An 18,914-nucleotide genomic window follows, 5' to 3' on the forward strand; every position below is an offset into this window, starting at 1 on the left:
ATACTGTGGGGGCCCTGGAAGTGTACCACTCAGATATCCTTCATAGAACTCCTTCCAGGAGCTGAGTTGATAGACAGCCCCAGCTACTACCCCTTGGATTCATGACTGCTCACAGCACTTGCCCTAGGGCTGCTTGGAGCCAATAACTAAGCATGGAAGAGGTAATGGTACCTGTACCTTTCTGTCCAATATAGGATGCTTCCAATAAGCAAATTTTGCTTGGGGACTCCACATTAGCTTGGATGAGACTTTCTTAGAACTATACTGCAGTCTGATGCCTCCGACCAAATCCTCCTTCCCCTCTCTCCTTTCACAGACGCCAGACCTGCCTTGTGGTCTCAAGGCTCTTGCCTTCTATTCCTCCTCCCTCTCTTTTGCCCTCCACATGCACTCCCCTATAAATTAAGCTTGTGTAATTCTGTCTTGTTGTCTATTCCTCAGAGGATAATCACAGGTGTGTAAAACATTGTACATTTTTTCAAAGGGTTAATGGAACCCTGAAGCCCATTTGTGGATCCCCCAAGGTATAAAGACACCAAGTTAAGAATCTCAGCAGGTGGTACAATTAAAGGCAATTAAAAGATGGATACTAAGCCAATTTTTGCATCATTCTGCTCTTATAAAACTTTGGCAAATGATTTTTTTACAATATGCATAGTTCAAATCTAAAACAACTATATTTAAATACTGGTTAAATTATAGTAATTTATTTTTTTAAAAAAATCAAATAGGTAATAAGAGAGCCATTAAAACACCATAAATTTAAAAATCCCTTGAGTGTGTTTTTTTTTAAATTAGTTTTACGGAAAGAACATCGTACCCTCTAATACTAAAGCCTGGGCTCAAATCCTAGCTTACCTAGCCTTGCTGATTAACCTCCTACAAGTCACTTAACTTTTCTGGGCTCAAATTGCCATATCTCTAAAATGAAGGGGTTGGACTAGGTAATTTCTAAGACATCTTTCCATTCTAAAATTTTATGATAAGATATGATTTTCTCTCTGGCATAACAGTATCAAGAAGGCAAAACTAACTCTAAGGCCAATATAATAATATCAGTAATGTCATTTCAGAAGAAACTGATGGAAAAATTAAATTTATTTTAAATCCTCAAGGTCTGGCCTCTGCCTCCTCTTCCAGCCTTAAAAACTATGCTAGTAACACCTTCTTTCTGTTCCTGGTACCTCCCAAGTTCATTTCTGCCTCCAAGTCTGTTGCATTTGTTTGGGAAGTAGTTCCCAAATGGCTAGTTCCTTCTCATAGTTCAGGTCTTGGTTCAAAAGTCACATCTACCAGAAGATCTTATGTGACAATATGTGACAATCCTGCCCAAAATAACATCCCCAATCCCCAACTGCTTTTTTCAGAGCACTCTGTTATATCATCTTACAAACAATTATTACTATTTTTTTTCTTTTTTTTTTTTTGGTTACTTGTCTGTCTTTCCCCACTAGAATAGAAGCTCTACGGGGCAAACATGTTTTCTGTCTTGTTTATCATATATCTCTTAGAATAATGCCTGGCATTTAGAAAGTATACAATAAACATGTTTTAATGAACAAATGAGTGAATCAATATGTGCATGCTAACAGAAAACAAAATTGCAACTTTTAGAAGAGTGAAAGAAAGTATAAAAATCACCCCTAATCCATTTTTTAGGGTGATATAGAAGCAGAAATACAGTTGGCTTTCCATGCTGTATTTTATAATTAGAGAAGATAATAACCCAAATGTGTGCCAGGAGTAGCATTATGTTTAGCTTTGGACTGGGTTTTTTCTGTGGGACATCAATAGAATTGTATGATGATCAATACCAAGATCATGTTCTAACTGATTGAGCTCACAGGCTTAAATTACTCAGCTTTTAATATTTGGAAACAAGCAAGCATCAAAATAATTCTACTGACTTCCAAAGAATTAAAAATCATGATGCCTAATTTTAAAAAGTCATCAAATAGCTCTATGAAAATTTAATTACTATGGAAAGGTTATATTAAGAATGAGTCATAGAAGTTTTAAAAAACCTTTTTTTAGAATTGAATTTTATGTCACAAAGACCAGGAAACAGCCAAATGTGAAGTCAACTCTCAATTTCCCATGATAAAACCAGGAATTAGCTCGTGAAGAAGTAGTAGGAAGGGTATATATCGCTTTTGGTGCTTCAGAGATACTGGCCTTGCCACTTACTAACTATCGCTTTAAACAATTTGCTTAATTTGTCTGGCTCTCAATTTTTTAACTTGTAAAATAGGATTAGTAATGTTTGTATGCTTGTTTTGGAGATTAGTAACACTCTAAAGCACTAAACATAGAGCTAGGAACATATGAGATAATAAAAGGCAGCTAAGCCAAACAATAAAAATACATTGACCACTTAAGTCTATGGTGATCAGGAGTATGTGTGTGAAAGGAGATAGATGTCAGAACTACCTCTACAGGCCCATTTCCCTCATTAGAAACTGGATAACCATCCCCTTTGTGAAAATATACAATCTATACAGTTGAAAGCTGTAATATTTTGAAAGTAGGCCTTTCCCCCCACTAGAAAGAAAAATTGTCCCACTCCTAGAAAGAAAAACTGGAACCAGGAGGTGAATCTTTTAACCACATTAGATACAGAAATAGTTGCTCTGCCACCACTACTGCAGCAACCCAGACTGCATGCCAGCACCTCTCTGCTGACAACTCCTCCACTATGGAGGACACGAACAAATACAGCAACAGAATTCATAGAGGGACCCAAGATCAATGCAAGCAAGAATCAGCAAAATGATAGTAAAATGTGTATTGGAGGTTTGAGCTGGGATAAAAGCAAAAAAGATGTGACTGAATACTTATCTCAAATTGGGGAAGTTGTAGACTGCACAATTAAAACAGATCCAATCCCTGGGAGATAAAGGGATTTGGATTTGTGCTTTTCAGAGACACTGCTAGTGTTGATAATGCTTTGGAACTGAAAGAACACAAACTGGATGGCAAATTGATAGACTCCAAGACGACCAAAGCTTTAAAAGGGAAAGAATCTCCATGCTGGGGGAACCACCACTACTCTCTTTGAAGCTATCAGACAGGGACATTTAAGTCTGCAGAATTCTGCTGCCTTTTGTTCAGCTATGCTCTGCCGCCAGAGGTGGAGTCTACAGAGGCAGGCAGGTGTCCTTGAGCTGAGGTGGGCTCCACCCAGTTTGAGCTTCCCAGCTGCTTTGTTTACTTACTCAAGCCTCAGCAATGGCGGGCGCCCCTCCCACAGCCTTGCTGCTGCCTTGCAGTTCCATCTCAGACTGCTGTGCAAGCAATGAGTGAGGCTCCGTGGGCGTGGGACCCTCCAAGCCAGGTGCAGCATATAATCTCCTGGTGTGCCGTTTCCTAAGACCATTGGAAAAGTGCAGTACTTGGGGGGAGTGACCCGATTTTCCAGGTCTGTCACAGCTTCCCTTGGCTAGGAAAGGGAATTACCTGACCCCTTGTGCTTCCCAGGTGAGGTGATGCCTCACCCTGCTTCGGCTCTCGCTCAGTGGGCTGCACCCACTGTCCTGCACCTACTGTCTGAGGAGCCCCGATAGGGACCGACTGACACCTCACACGGCCGGGTGGCCCTCTGAGATGAAGTTTCCAGAGGAAGGATCAGGCAGCAACATTTGCTGTTCTGCAATATGCACTGTTCTACAGCCTCCGCTGGTGATACCCAGGCAAACAGGGTCTGGACTAGACCTCCAGCAAACTCCAACAGACCTGCAGCTGAGGCTCCTGACTGTTAGAAGGAAGACTAACAAACAGAAAGGACATCCACACCAAAACGTCATCTGTACATCACCATCAACAAAGACCAAAGGTAGATAAAACCACAAAAATGGGGAGAAACCAGAGCAGAAAAGCTGAAAATTCTAAAAGTCAGAGCACCTCTCCCCCTCCAAAGGAACGCAGCTCCTCACCAGCAATGGAACAAAGCAGGACGGAGAATGACTTTGACAAGTTGAGAGAAGAAGGCTTCAGACAATCAAACTTCTCTGAGCTAAAGGAGGATGTTTGAACCCATTGCAAAGAAGCTAAAAACCTTGAAAAAAGATTAGATGGAAGGATAACTAGAATAACCAGTATAGAGAAGTCCTTAAATTACCTGATGGAGCTGAAAATCATGGCACAAGAACTATGTGATGAATGCACAAGCTTCAGTAGCGAATTTGATCAACTGGAAGAAAGGGTATCAGCGATTGAAGATCAAATGAATGAAATGAAGCGAGAAGAGAAGTTTAGAGAAAAAAGAGTAAAAGGACACAAACAAAGCCTCCAAGAAATATGGGACTATGTGAAAAGACCAAATTTACATCTGATTGGTATACCTGAAAGTGACAGGGAAAATGGAACCAAGTTGGAAAACACTTTTCAGGATACTATCCAGGAGAATTTCCCCAATCTGGCAAGGTGGGCCAACATTCAAATTCAGGAAATACAGAGCATGCCACAAAGATACTCTTTGAGAAGAGCAACTCCAAGACACATAATTGTCAGATTCACCAAAGTTGAAAAAATGTTAAGGGCAGACAGAAAAAGGTCAGGTTACCCACAAAGGGAAGCCTATCAGACTAAGAGTGGATCTCTCGACAGAAACTCTACAAGCCAGAAGAGAGTGGGGGCCAATATTCAACATCCTTGAAGAAAAGTATCTTCAACCCAGAATTTCATATCCAGCCAAACTAAGCTTCATAAGTGAAGGAGAAATAAAATCCTTTATAGATAAGCAAATGCTGAGAGATTTTGTCACCACCAGGCCTGCCTTACAAGAGCTCCTGCCTGTAATCCCAGCACTTTGGGAGGCCGAGACGGGCGGATCACGAGGTCACAAGATCAAGACCATCCTAGCTAACATGGTAAAACCCCGTCTCTACTAAAAAAATACAAAAAACTAGCCGGGCGAGGTGGCGGGCGCCTGTAGTCCCAGCTACTCCGGAGGCTGAGGCAGGAGAATGGCGTGAACCCGGGAGGCGGAGCTTGCAGTGAGCTGAAATCCGGCCACTGCACTCCAGCCTGGGTGCCAGAGCGAGACTCCGTCTCAAAAAAAAAAAAAAGAGCTCCTGAAGGAAGCACTAAACATGGAAAGGAACAACCGTTACCACCCACTGCAAAAACATGCCAAATTGTAAAGATCATCAATGCTAAGAAGAAACTGCATCAACTAATGAGCAAAATGACCAGCTAACATCATAATGACAGGATCAAATTCACACAACAATACTAACCTTAAATGTAAATGCGCTAAATGCTCCAATTAAAAGACACAGACTGGCAAATTGGATAAAGAATCAAGACCCATCAGTGTGCCACATTCAGGAGACCCATCTCACATGCAGAGACACACATAAGCTCAAAATAAAGGGATGGAGGAAGATCTGCCAAACAAATGCAAAACAAAAAAAGCAGGGGTTGCAATCCTAGTCTGTGATAAAACAGACGTTAAACCAACAAAGATCAAAAGAGACAAAGAAGGCCATCACATAATGGTAAAGGGATCAATTCAACAAGAAGAGCTAACTATACTAAATATATATGCACCCAATACAGGAGCACCCAGATTCATAAAGCAAGTCCTTAGAGACCTACAAAGAGACCTAGACTCCCACACAATAATAATGGGAGGCTTTAACACCTCACTGTCAACATTAGACAGATCAACGAGACAGAAAGTTAACAAGGATATCCAGGAATTGAACTCAGCTTCACACCAAGCAGACCTAATAGACATCTACAGAACTCTCCACCCCAAATCAACAGAATATACATTCTTCTTAGCACCACATCACACTCATTCCAAAATTGACCACATAGTTGGAAGTAAAGCACTCCTCAGCAAATGTACAAGAACAGAAATTATAACAAACTGTCTCTCAGACCACAGTGCAATCAAACTAGAACTCAGGATTAGAAACTCACTCAAAACCACTCAACTCTATGGAAACTGAACAACCTGCTCCTAAATGACTACTGGGTACATAATGAAATGAAGGCAGAAATAAAGATATTCTTTGAAACCAATGAGAACAAAGATACAACATACCAGAATCTCTGGGACACATTTAAAGCAGTGTGTAGAGGGAAATTTATAGCACTAAATTCCCACAAGATAAAGTAGGAAAGATCTAAAATTGACACCCTAACATCACAATTAAAAGCACTAGAAAAGCAAGAGCAAACACATTCAAAAGCTAGCAGAAGGCAAGAAATAACTAAGATCAGAGCAGAACTGAAGGAGATAGAGACACAAAAAAACCTTTCAAAAAATCAATGAATCCAGGAGCTGGTTTTTTGAAAAGATCAACAAAATTGATAGACCACTAGCAAGACTAATAAAGAAGAAAAGAGAGGAGAATCAAATAGACATAATAAAAATGATAAAGGGGTTATCACCACTGATCCACAGAAATATAAACTACCATCAGAGAATACTATAAACACCTCTATGCAAATAAACTAGAAAATCTAGAAGATATGCATAAATGCCTGGACACATACACCCTCCCAAGTCTAAACCAGGAAGAAGTTAAATCTCTGAATAGGCCAATAACATGCTCTGAAATTGAGGCAATAATTAATAGCCTACCAACCAAAAAAAGTCCATGACCAGACGGATTCACAGTCAAATTCTACCAGAGGTACAAGGAGGAGCTGGTACCCTTCCTTCTGAAACTATTCCACTCGATAGAAAAAGAGGGAATCCTCCCTAATTCATTTTATGAGGCCAGCATCATCCTGATACCAAAGCCTGGCAGAGACACACACAAAAAAAGAGAAATTTAGACCAATATCCCTGACGAATATTGATGCAAAAATTCTCAATAAAATACTGGCAAACCAAATCCAGCAGCACATCACAAAGCTTATCCACCATGATCAAGTGGGCTTCATCCCTGGGATGCAAGACTGGTTCAACATACACAAATCAATAAACGTAATCCATTACATAAACAGAACCAAAGACAACCCTTCATGCTGAAAACTCTCAATAAGTTAGGTATTAATGGGACGTATCTCAAAATAATAAGAGCTATTTATGAAAAACCCACAGCCAATATCATACTGAATGGGCAAAAACAGGAAGCATTCCCTTTGAAAACTGCCACAAGACAGGGATGCCCTCTCTTACCACTCCTATTCAACATAGTGTTGGAAGCTCTGGCCAGGGCAGTCAGGCAGGAGAAAGAAATAAAGGGTATTCAATTAGGAAAAGAGGAAGTCAAATTGTCCCTGTTTGCAGATGACATGATTATATATTTAGAAAACCCCATTGTCTCAGCCCAAAATCTCCTTAAGTTGATAAGCAACTTCAGCACAGTCTCAGGATACAAAATCAATGTGGAAAAAATCACAGACATTCCTATACACTAACAAGAGACAAACAGAGAGCCAAATCATGAGTGAACTCCCATTCAAAATTGCTTCAAATAGAAAAAATACCTAGGAATCCAACTTTCAAGGGATGTGCAGGACCTCTTCGAGGAAAACTACAAACCACTGCTCAACAAAATAAAAGAGGACACAAACAAGTGGAAGAACATTCCATGCTCATGAATAGGAAGAATCAATATAGTGAAAATGGCCATACTGCCCAAGGTAATTTATAGATTCAATGCCATCCCCATCAAGCTACCAATGACTTTCTTCACAGAATTGGAAAAAACTCCTTTAAAGTTCATATGCAACCAAAAAACACCCCACATTGCCAAGACAATCCTAAGCCAAAAGAACATAGCTGGAGGCATCACGCTACCTGACTTCAAACTATACTACAAGGCTACAGTAACCAAAACAGCATGGTACTGGTACCAAAACAGACATATAGGTCAATGGAACAGAACAGAGCCCTCAAAAATAATACCACACATCTAAAACCATCTGATCTTTGACAAACCTGACAAAAACAAGAAATGGGGAAAGGATTCCCTGTTTAATAAATGGTACTGGGAAAACTGGCTAGCCATATGTAGAAAGCCGAAACTGGATCCCTTCCTTACACCTTATACAAAAATTAATTCAAGATGGATTAAAGACTTAAATGTTAGACCTAAAACCATAAAAACCCTAGAAGAAAACCTAGGCAATACCATTCAGGACATAGGCATGGGCAAGAACTTCATGTCTAAAACACCAAAAGCAATGGCAACAAAAGCCAAAATTGACAAATGGGATCTAATTAAACTAAAGAGCTTGTACACATCAAAGAAACTACCATCAGAGTGAACAAGCAACCTACAGAATGGGAGAAAAGTTTTGCAATGTACCCATCTGACAAAGGACTAATATCCAGAATCTACAAAGAACTTAAACAAATTTACAAGAAAAAAATCAAACAACCCCATCAAAAAGTGGGCAAAGGATATGAACAGATGCTTCTCAAAATAAGACATTTATGCAGACAACAGACACATGAAAAAATATGCATCATCACTGGTCATCAGAGAAATGCAAATCAAAACCACAATGAGATACCATTGCACACCAATCAGAATGGTGATCATTAAAAAGTCAGGAAAAAACAGGTGCTGGAGAGGATATGGAGAAATAGGAACACTTTTACACTGTTGGTAGGACTGTAAACTAGTTCAACCATTGTGGAAGACAGTGTGGTGATTCCTCAAGGATCTAGAACAAGAAATATCATTTGACCCAGCCATCCCATTACTGGGTATGTACCCAAAGGATTATAAATCATGCTGCTATAAAGACACATGCACACGTATGTTTATTGTGGCACTATTCACAATAGCAAAGACTTGGAACCAACCCAAATGTCCATCAGTGAGAGACTGGATTAAGAAAATGTGGCACATATGCACCATGGAATACTATGCAGCCATAAAAAAGGATGAGTTCATGTCCTTTGTAGGGACATGGATGAAGCTGGTAACCATAATTCTCAGCAAACTATCGCAAGGACAGAAAACCAAACACCACATGTTCTCACTCATAGCTGGGAATTGAACAATGAAAACACTTCGACACAGGAAGGGGAACATCACACACTGGGGCCTGTCATAGGGTCGGGGGAGGGGGGAGGGATAGCATTAGGTGATATATCTAATGTAAATGATGAGTTAATGTGTGCAGCACACCTACATGGTACATGTATACATATGTAACAAACCTGCACGTTGTGCACATGTACCCTAGCACTTAAAGTATAATAATGTTAAAAAAAGGGAAAAATCCTGCCAAAATGGTTTTTCAGGTGGATTGAGCCCAGATACTTCTGTAAAACAAATTAAAGAATACATTGGATGCTTTGTGAAGTTTGAAAATATTGAAATTCCCATGGATACAAAAACAAATAAAGAAGATTTTGTTTTCTCACATATACAGATGAAGAGCCAGTAAAGAAATGGTTAGACAGCAGATTATTATCAAATTGGTTCTGGGAAGTGTGAAATCAAAGGTGCACAACCCAAAGAGGTATGGAAGCTGCAACACCAAAACAAAAAGGAAGAACAGGTGCTGCAACCAGTGAATGAGGGGGCCCTAGGGGGTCGTGACCAAGGTCAGGACATAACTGGAATCAATGATCTAGTGACTACTATGATCTTGGATATGGGAATTACAATAGTGCCTATGGGGTGATCAAAACTGTAGTGGCTATGGCAGATATGATCATGCTGGGTATAACTACAGGAACCATGACTATGCACAGGTGTATGCAGACTATAGTGGCCAAAAGAGCATTTATCGCAAGGCATCTCCAGGGGGTGGCAATCACCAAAACAGTTATCAGTCATACTAAAGGAGGACATTGGAGAAAACAGGAGGAGATGCTAAAATAACCCATCTTGCAGGATGACATTGAAGATTGGTCTTTTGTTGATCTCAGATGATTATTTTGTAAAACACTTTCTAGTGTACAAGACACAATTGTGTCCAACTGTATATAGCTGCCAATTCATGTTCTTTGTTTTTACTTTGTCCTTTGCTATTTATGTTATGACTCAATGTGGATTTGGGTTTACACACATTTTATTTGTATGATTTTATATTAAACCTCAAATAAATGCTTCCTTATATGATTATTTTTCTGTGTCAGGTACTGCATAGCTCCATAAAAATATAATTTTAAATAAGTAATAATTAAGGCACAGTTTGTTTTGCAGGGAGAAGTGATCCATAGCGATAAACTGTGGTCCTTTATAAATAGCCAGCCACAGTGTCACCCTGTTTGCCAGTATGTAGATATATTCCATGCTCTTAAGGCTTCATCTCTGTGTTAACTGAAGTTTCCACCACATCTTTGGATGATGTTCTTTCCCCTCTGGATATCTGAAGACACTTTCCTGAGACAAAGTCACAGTGTTGTGATCACTGGAAGCTTTCTAGTAGACAATTTGCCCTCTGGATTGTAACATAATGATTGTTAGTAGCTCCTTTTGCTTTGTTCTTGTCTCTGGAAAGCCATTTTTGAATTGCTAATTACTTCTTTGACTTTAGAGCTAATCAGTGGTCTGCTAGAAAAAGCTTTATATGCAATTATAATCATAACACCATGATGTTAATTCTCTTAGTAAAAATCTAAATAAATATAGAAAAGAACACTGTAAAACTGTGGTAGGAGCTATAGTTTAAAGTATTGAAAGTAATTATAACACAAGGAATTTCACAGATAGGTATGAGATTATCCATTAAAGTATGATCAAAAGTTCAATTAAAATTTGAAGTAGTGGCAGAGAAACTAATTTAGTTATATTATGTCACAGCCATCACAACACCGAACAAAATATTTTCTATTTGGGCATTCTGAGGAAGCTGTATTACAGTTAACTGCAAATGCCATGTGAGTTTAGAAAAAGTCATGATAGTAAATATCATTTTAATGTAGTTAGTGAATAAATTCAAGTAGGTAAGCATTTGCATATTCAGACGTTGGAAGGAATAGTGGAAAAGATAAGTCTTAGGTATGGTAATGTTGATCCAAGTGTGCCTGACTCGTGTCATTACAGTAGATTTTCCCGGTGCATTGAAAAGAAATAATTTCATATTTAGGTTTTAGAGAACCTGCGTAAACACAAACTTTGAATTTTGCATTCAGTATAGTTAATTGGATTTAAGGATGTTTGTCTCCAGGTTAACTACTGGGATTGGCACACGTGTCCACATGCAGAGTAGTTAATCTTGCGCAACCAGTGTTAAGTTTTTTATGCTTATGAACTTGCCTTTTAAAAAAAATTCAGTATCTACAACTTTATTTGTTCCAGTGATATTTGTACTTGTCGGGCTATCAAGTTACAATGCTCTTGGCCGTTTTTGCTTCTGTTTTTCTATTTCACCTTATACCTAGGATAAGTACCAGTGTTGGCTATTGCAAGGGACTCTGCTTATTCTTTCAACATGCAACTTTAGGGACTAGGAGGGAGTTCATTTTGTGTTGTCAGTAGGTACAGTATCTAGGGCAGTGAATCCTGTAAGTTCAAATGTATAATTAAGTGAAAAGTTGACCTTGAGATTGTCCTTTTCTCTGACCAAAAATGAATAAAGGCTTTTGAAATATATAAAAATAATAAAGAAATAATAACCTGACCTCACAGTGAGAGTTTATCTAAAATTGTCTATACTATAATTTCAATAAAATATAAACCTTATTTTAAAGGCCATAAATAGACATTCAGAGCAGATGAAATGATGATGCACATTAGGCAACAATTCACAAAGTGTTCAACAAATTTTCATTTATGACTAATTATGTTCCTGATTCTATAAAAATAAATGGAAACCATTGAGTAATTCATTCACTTATCCATTCAAAAATATTTATGTAGGACCTAGTGCTGAGGATATGGATCTTATTTTCACTGGGGGACAAAGTAGCAGTGACATAATCAGTTTTATACGATTATAAACAAAGTGTGTATTTAAAGGGAAAAAGGGGTTTTCTTGAAGAGGTGGCAAAGCTGGAATCTATAGATATTATAAATGGGAGTTAACCTGGAGGAGAGTATGATTTAAAGGTAGGAAAAAATAAACAGAATTGTATATCCTGAGATCCTATGGCAAGAAGGAAATGGGGGACCAGGAGTAGTGGCTCATACCTATAATCCCAACAGCTTGGGGGACTGAGGCGGGAGGAGTGCTTGAGCTCAGGAGTTTGAGACCAGTCTGGGCAACATGGCAAGACCCTATCTCTAAAAATATACAAAAATTAGCTGGGTGTGGTAGCACATGCCTATAATCTTAGCTACCTGGGAGGCTGAGGTAGGAGGACAGCTTGAACCCAAGAGGTCGAGGTTGCAACGAACCATCATCACACCACTGCACTATAGCCTGGGTGGCAGGGTAAGACTTTATTCAAAAAAAAAAAGAAGGAAGTGGGGCATTTTCCAAAAACTGAAAGAAGCCAGTTGGTTGGGGAGCACAGTCAAGATCACTGTGGTAGAGAAGAAGCAGGAGAGGTAGACAATGGCCAAAACACAGAGAGTCTTTTAGGCTTTATTTAGGATTAGAGTCTTTATCCTAAAATCAATAAGAATCTATGGAGGAGATTTAAGGAAGGGGCTGACATGCTCAGATCTGATCCTTGGAAGGTCACTTCAGCCTGGGGTATTGAGAGCAGATTTGGGTGGAGGATTAGAGGAGATATACAGAGGCCACTTAGGAGACTGTTACAGTAGATCAGATGAAACATGATATGTAGCTTAAACTAATTCAGTGGCAATGATGAGAAGTAAATAGGGTCAAAAGACTTAAGAGGTAAAACTACAGTACTTGCTGATGGAGAGAATATACAAGGAGGTAGGGTCAGGGATTGCAGCGGAATAAGGAAAAGGAAACTGTCCAAGATCTCTTCCTCATTTCTTAACAGCACAACTAGATGGGATGGAGGAATAATTCACTGAAATACGAAACACTGGAAAAGGGCCAGATTTGGAGGCAGGTGTCAGGGAATGTGAGAAGATAGCAATTTCATTAACTTGACTTTGAGTTGCCTTAGAGATGTCAAAGCAGGCAGGAGGGTTTAGAGCATGTAAGAGAGGGCTAGGCTGGAAACAGAAGTTTGAAAGTCCTTGGTGATCTTTAATGTGATAGGTAAGATTTCCTAGAAAGAGAATGAATAGATAGATAGATAGATAGATAGATAGATAGATAGATAGAGAGACAGATAGACAGACAGGAGTACTTAGAACTAAGCCTTGAAAAATTCCAAGATATAATGCTAAGGTAAAGGATGATGAGGTAAAAAGGAATCTTCAAAGAAATAGCAAGAGAAAAAGGAGAAAAATCAGATTAGTATGATATTCTAGAAACTAGTGGAAGAGAACCTTTCAAGAAAGACGGAGTCAACATATCCAATGCATAAGGGCATACATAAACAAAAATGTAAATTGTTACAATTTTTTCTGAGGGATTAAGATAGTAATAACAAAATTAAGAATACAAACCAGACATCTGCTTCTGGCTATAACGCAGTATCAAAGACCAGGCTTACCCTTCCACTGTAAACAACTAGAAAACTGGAGAAAATATATAAAACCCATGTTTTCACAAATTGGATAACAGGCAAAGCATGTCTGTGATCACTGAAGAAAATGAAACAAGTTGGGTGGAACTCGTGATTGCCACAGCTTTCTGACTAGAGGTATACTTCAGGCCATACAACAGGGAGGGCATTCTCAAGCATTAGTAAGCTTCAGGAAACAGAGATCAGCAGTCAGGGAAGGGAAGGCCTCTGGAAGTTGTGAAGCAGAGTTATAAAAAAGAGGGAGCTATGCACAAAATCAGTTCATAAATCTGCATATAGCTCTTCTTGAGTTTTTGCTGAATACCGAGAGGTGTGTGCAGAGAGGAAAGTAGTACAAATCCCAACAAAAATGGAACAGGAAGATAAAAGTCAAAGAGTTATTTGAGTTCACACAGGGATGAAGATGTTTGACCTCTTACTAGTTAAGGTGGAAAGTCTTTGTGAATCACCCCAGTCATTCACAGGAGAGACCTCAGGAGCCTTAGTAGAAAAACCAAAATTTGTTACAGTAAAGCCTACTCCACACACATTCTACCAAAGCTTAAAAACAAGCCTCAACCTGATCCATAAGTCTTAACTGTCTGCCAAAACAAGGCCCAAAACTATTTTTTTTTAAAAGACAGAAAAATCAGGCATTCAACAATATTAACATTTACAATATCCTGTATCCACTCAAAAAACACTAGAAGCACCAGGAATCAGACAAAAAAGTTGATCAATGAACAAAATAAAAATCCATAAATAGTGATGGGTACAAATATACAATTAAACAGAAGAAATAAGACCTGGTATTCTATAGATCTGTAGGGTGACTACAGTTAATATTAATTTATTGTACATTTTGAAATAGCTTGGAGGGAATAATTCAAATGTTCATAACATAAAGATAAATATTTAAGGTGATATATATCCCAATTACCCTGATTTGATTATATGAATGTATAAAATTATCACAAGTACCCTAAAAAATATATATCTACTATGTATCAATTTTAAAAAGCACAAAAAATCCAGTAAATAAAAGATAGAGAAATGGCAAAAATGATAGAATTAGTATGAAAGAACTTGAAAATAGATCTAATAAGTGTTATAAGTATGCTACAGGGCTTAAAAGAAAACATAAACATAATGAAAAAAGAGAAAATTTCTAGAGCTGAAAAAAATATAATATGTAAAATGAAAATGTCATTGGATGGAATTAATAGCAAATTACATACTGCAGAAGAAAAAAAAATCAATGAACTTAAAGATACAACAATAGAAATTATCTAAAATGAAACACAGAGTGAAAAAAGACCAAAAAATTAACAGAACCTCCATGATATATCAGGTAATACCAAGAATACTAATATACATGTAAGTGGAGTGCTAGAAGAAAGGAGAGGGAATGAAGAAAAATATTTTAAAAAATAAAAGTCAAAATGTTTTCAAATCTGAAAAAAAAGATAAAATCACAGATTGAAGAATACCAATGAACCACAAACCAAGAATTACAAGCCTTAATAAAACTATTCAAAGGCATTCAATAATCAAATTGTTAAAAAAAAAAAAAAAACTGTCATAAAAAAATCTTAAAAGCAGCCAGTGGTGGGGTCAAGAAGGGAGACATTATATATAGAAAAACACAGAGAAGAATGATCACCGACTTTACAGATAAGAATGATCACTCTAAGAAACTATACAAGTCAAAAAAAATGATAGAACATCTGCAAAGTGCTGAAAAAATGTTTGTTTTTTTTTAAAAAAACCTGTCAGTTTATAATCCTACACACTCCATGAAAATATCTTTGAAGAATAAAGACAGAACAAAAATTTTTTCAGGCAAATAAAAGTGAAGAGATTTCTAGCTGCCCAAAAAGGATTATTAAAGAAAGACCTGCACCGTAAGAATTATTAAAGAAACGCCAATCACAGTGGCTCACGCCTATAATCCCAGCACTTCAGGTAGCTCAAGGTGGGCAGATCACTTGAGGTCAGGGGTTTGAAACCAGCCTGGCCAACATGGCCAAACCCTGTCTACTAAAAATATAAAAAATTAGCCAGGTTTGATGGTGTGTGCCTGTAATCTCAGCTATCCGTGTGGCTGAGGCACCAGGATCGCTTGAACCTGGGAGGTGGAGGTTGCAGCGAGTCAAGATTGTGCCACTGCACTCCAGCCTGGGCAACAGAGCAAGGAAGAAAAATGAAAACAGATGGAAAATATATGTAGTAGTGTTTACTGCATACATAGAGATGAAAAAGAAATTATAACAATGGCAAATTATAGAAGAAGGGAAATGGAAATATCGTGTGTTAAGGGTTTTATATAATGAATAAACTGATAAAACATAATTTAAGATATACTGTAATGAGCTAACCTACAAATTCTAGAGGAACCACTAAAAATTATAATTAATAATCTCATAGTACAGATAAAGTAAAATAAAACATAATAAAAAGGGAGCAGAAAAAGGCAAAGAAAATAAAAAAATAATAGATGGTGCAAGTAAAAAAAAACAGCAAGATGGTAGGCTTACATTCAACCATATTTTTAAGTATATTAAAGGTAAATGACATAAACACTATAATTAAAAGGCAGAGACTGGCAAACTTGATAAAAACAAGACAAACAATATGGTATTTACAAAAAGCCCACTTTAAATACAAACAAAAGTATAGCTAAAAAATACAAGAACGGCAAAAGATATACCATGAAAACGCTATACTATAAACAACTTTATGCCACAAAATTCAACAATGTAGATGAAATGTCCAAATTCCTAAATGACACAAATTACCAAAAATAACTCCAGAAGAACAGCAGATCTGAATTCCTTATATCTATTAACTCAATTCCATTATTAAAAACTTCCTCAAAGAGAAAATTCCAGATCTAGACCATTTGACTGGTAACTTTTATCAATCTTCTGAGGAATAAATAATATCAATCCCATACAAACTCTTTCAGAAATTAAAGGAGAAACGAATACACCCCAAATCTTTTTATAATGTTGGTATTTGCGTGATATCAAAGCCAAAAAATTAAATTATAGGAAAAGAGGTCAGGCGCGATGGCTCAAGCCGGTAATCCCAGCATTTTGGAAGGCCAAGGTGGGTGGATCACCTAAGGTTAGGAGTTCGAGACCAGCCTGGCCAACATGGTGAACATGTGCATGATGTGATGCCTCACATCATACACAAAAATTAACATAGGCAAAATTATAGGTCGGATGCAATGGCTCACACCTATAATCCCAGCACTTTGGGAGGCCAAGGTGGGTGGATTGCTTGAGCTCAGGAGTTTGAGACCAGCATGGGTAACCTCATGGTTAGATGAGTTAGATGGCAAAACCTCATCTCCACAAAAAATAAAACATATATATATATATATATATATATAAATAAAAATAACATGGGTGTGGTGGCCCACACCTGTAATCCCAGCTACTCAGGAGGCTGAGGCAGGAGGACTGTTTAGGCCTAGGAAGTCAAGGCTGCAGGGAGCTGAGATCAAACCACTGTACTATAGCCTGGGCAACAGAGTAAGACCTTGATTCAAATATATATATATATATATATATATAAAACAAAAGCACAAATGAAAGAAAAACTTAATATATGGACTTTATCAAATTTAAAACTTTTGTCATAAAAACTGTTCAGAAACCTAAGTTGTAAACAAAATACTAGGAGAAAATATCTATGGTACATATATCTGACAAAGCACTTGTATCCAAATACATAATGAATTTTTAAAATCTCAATAGTAAGACAACCTAATTTTAGAAAGGGTAGATTATTTGAACATATGCTTCACAATAGAAGACATACTAATGCTCAATAAGCATATTAAAAAATGTTCAACATCCTTAGTCATTAGGAAAATGCAAATTTAAATTACAATAAGATGCCACTACACACACATTACTATGGATAACATTTATTATTATTACTTTTTTAGACAAGGTATTTCTCTGTCGTGCAGGCTAGAGTGCAGTGGTGCAATTATGGCTCACTGTAGCCTCCACCTCCTGGGATCAAGCGTCTTCCTACCTCACCTCCTGAGTAGCTAGGACCACAGGCACATGCCACCACACTCAGCTGTTTTTCTTTTTTTATTACTATCAGTTTTAGTAGAGATGAGGTCTCACTATGTTGCCCTGGCTGGTCTTGAACTCCTGGGCTCAAGAGATCTTCCTGCCTCAGCCTCCAAAAGTGCTGAGATTACAGGTATGAGGCACAGCACCCGGCCTAAAATTTAAATGTTGATAATATCAAGTGTGGACAAGAAAGTAGAGTAACTGAAACGTTACACATTGCTGGCAGGAGTGTAAAATGGTATAGCCATTTTGGAAAACTGTTTGGCAGTTTCTTAACTGTTAAGTAGCTAAACATAAACTTAGTCTGGGACCCAGCAATTTCAAGCGAAACAATGTACACCTCCACAAAAAACTGTACATAAATATACATACATTACCCATCATAACCAAAAACTGAAACAACTCAAATGTCCATCAACAGGCAGATGAATAAAGAAATAAATACATGCATAATAGTCCCCCCTTATCCTCGGGAGATGCATTCAAGACCCCCAGTGGATGCCTGAAACCTTTAATAGTACCAAACCCGGTATATACTATTTTTTCTTATACTTACATACCTATGATAAAGTTTAATTTCTAAATTAGGCACAGTTAAATATTAACAAAATAACCAATAATAAAATAGAATGTTTATAGCAACACTGCACTTCAGCCTGGGTGACACAGTGAGACCCTGTCTCTTAAAAAAAGGAAAAAGAGGCCAGGCACAGTTGCTCACGCCTGTAATCCCAGCACTTTGGGAGGCCAAGGTAGGTGGATCACAAGGTCAGGAGATTGAGACCATCCTGGCTAACATGGTGAAACCCCGTCTCTACTAAAAATACAAAAAATTAGCTGGGCATGGTGGCGGGCGCCTGTAGTCCCAGCTACTCGGGAGGCTGAGGCAGGAGGATGGTGTGAACCCAGGAGGCAGAGTTTGCAGTGAGCCAAGATTGTGCCACTGCACTCCAGCCTGGGCAACAGAGCTAGACTCTGTCTCAAAGAAAAGAAAGAAAAAAGAAAGAAAAAGTACCATACTTGACAATGACAATTACACCCTGTATAGGCTATATAAACAAATAGACCAGCAATTCTAGGGAAAGATATCTTGAAAGAGAATCTGCACTACTATTATAATACTGGGGTGAGTGGATTACACTACAGTCCCAGGTTTGGACAAACTAGAGAGATTTCAACATCTCTTCTTCTGAGCCTTTGGAAAAATGGAATTTTTATTTCTAGGACTGTCAATTCACCAAAATGAACTATAGAACCCTAAATGAACAATATGCAAGACACAAAATCAAGATATCTTCTGAATGAATTGTATTTAAAATAATATTTTCTAACTAAATATCACACCAAAA

General features: G+C 37.9%; 1 protein-coding gene and 1 pseudogene across 24 annotated transcripts in view; one reads left to right on the top strand and one right to left on the bottom strand.

Moving 5' to 3' along the window:
• CCDC148 (coiled-coil domain containing 148) overlaps positions 1 to 18,914 on the bottom strand; it is a 279,411-nt gene that overhangs the window by 244,882 nt on the left and 15,615 nt on the right. The gene's annotated exons all lie outside the window — the stretch shown is intronic.
• LOC107126894 (heterogeneous nuclear ribonucleoprotein D-like) lies at positions 2,651 to 9,766 on the top strand (annotated as a pseudogene).

Source organism: Macaca fascicularis, chromosome 12 (genome assembly GCF_037993035.2).
Source record: "Macaca fascicularis isolate 582-1 chromosome 12, T2T-MFA8v1.1".
Lineage (NCBI taxonomy): Eukaryota > Metazoa > Chordata > Mammalia > Primates > Cercopithecidae > Macaca > Macaca fascicularis.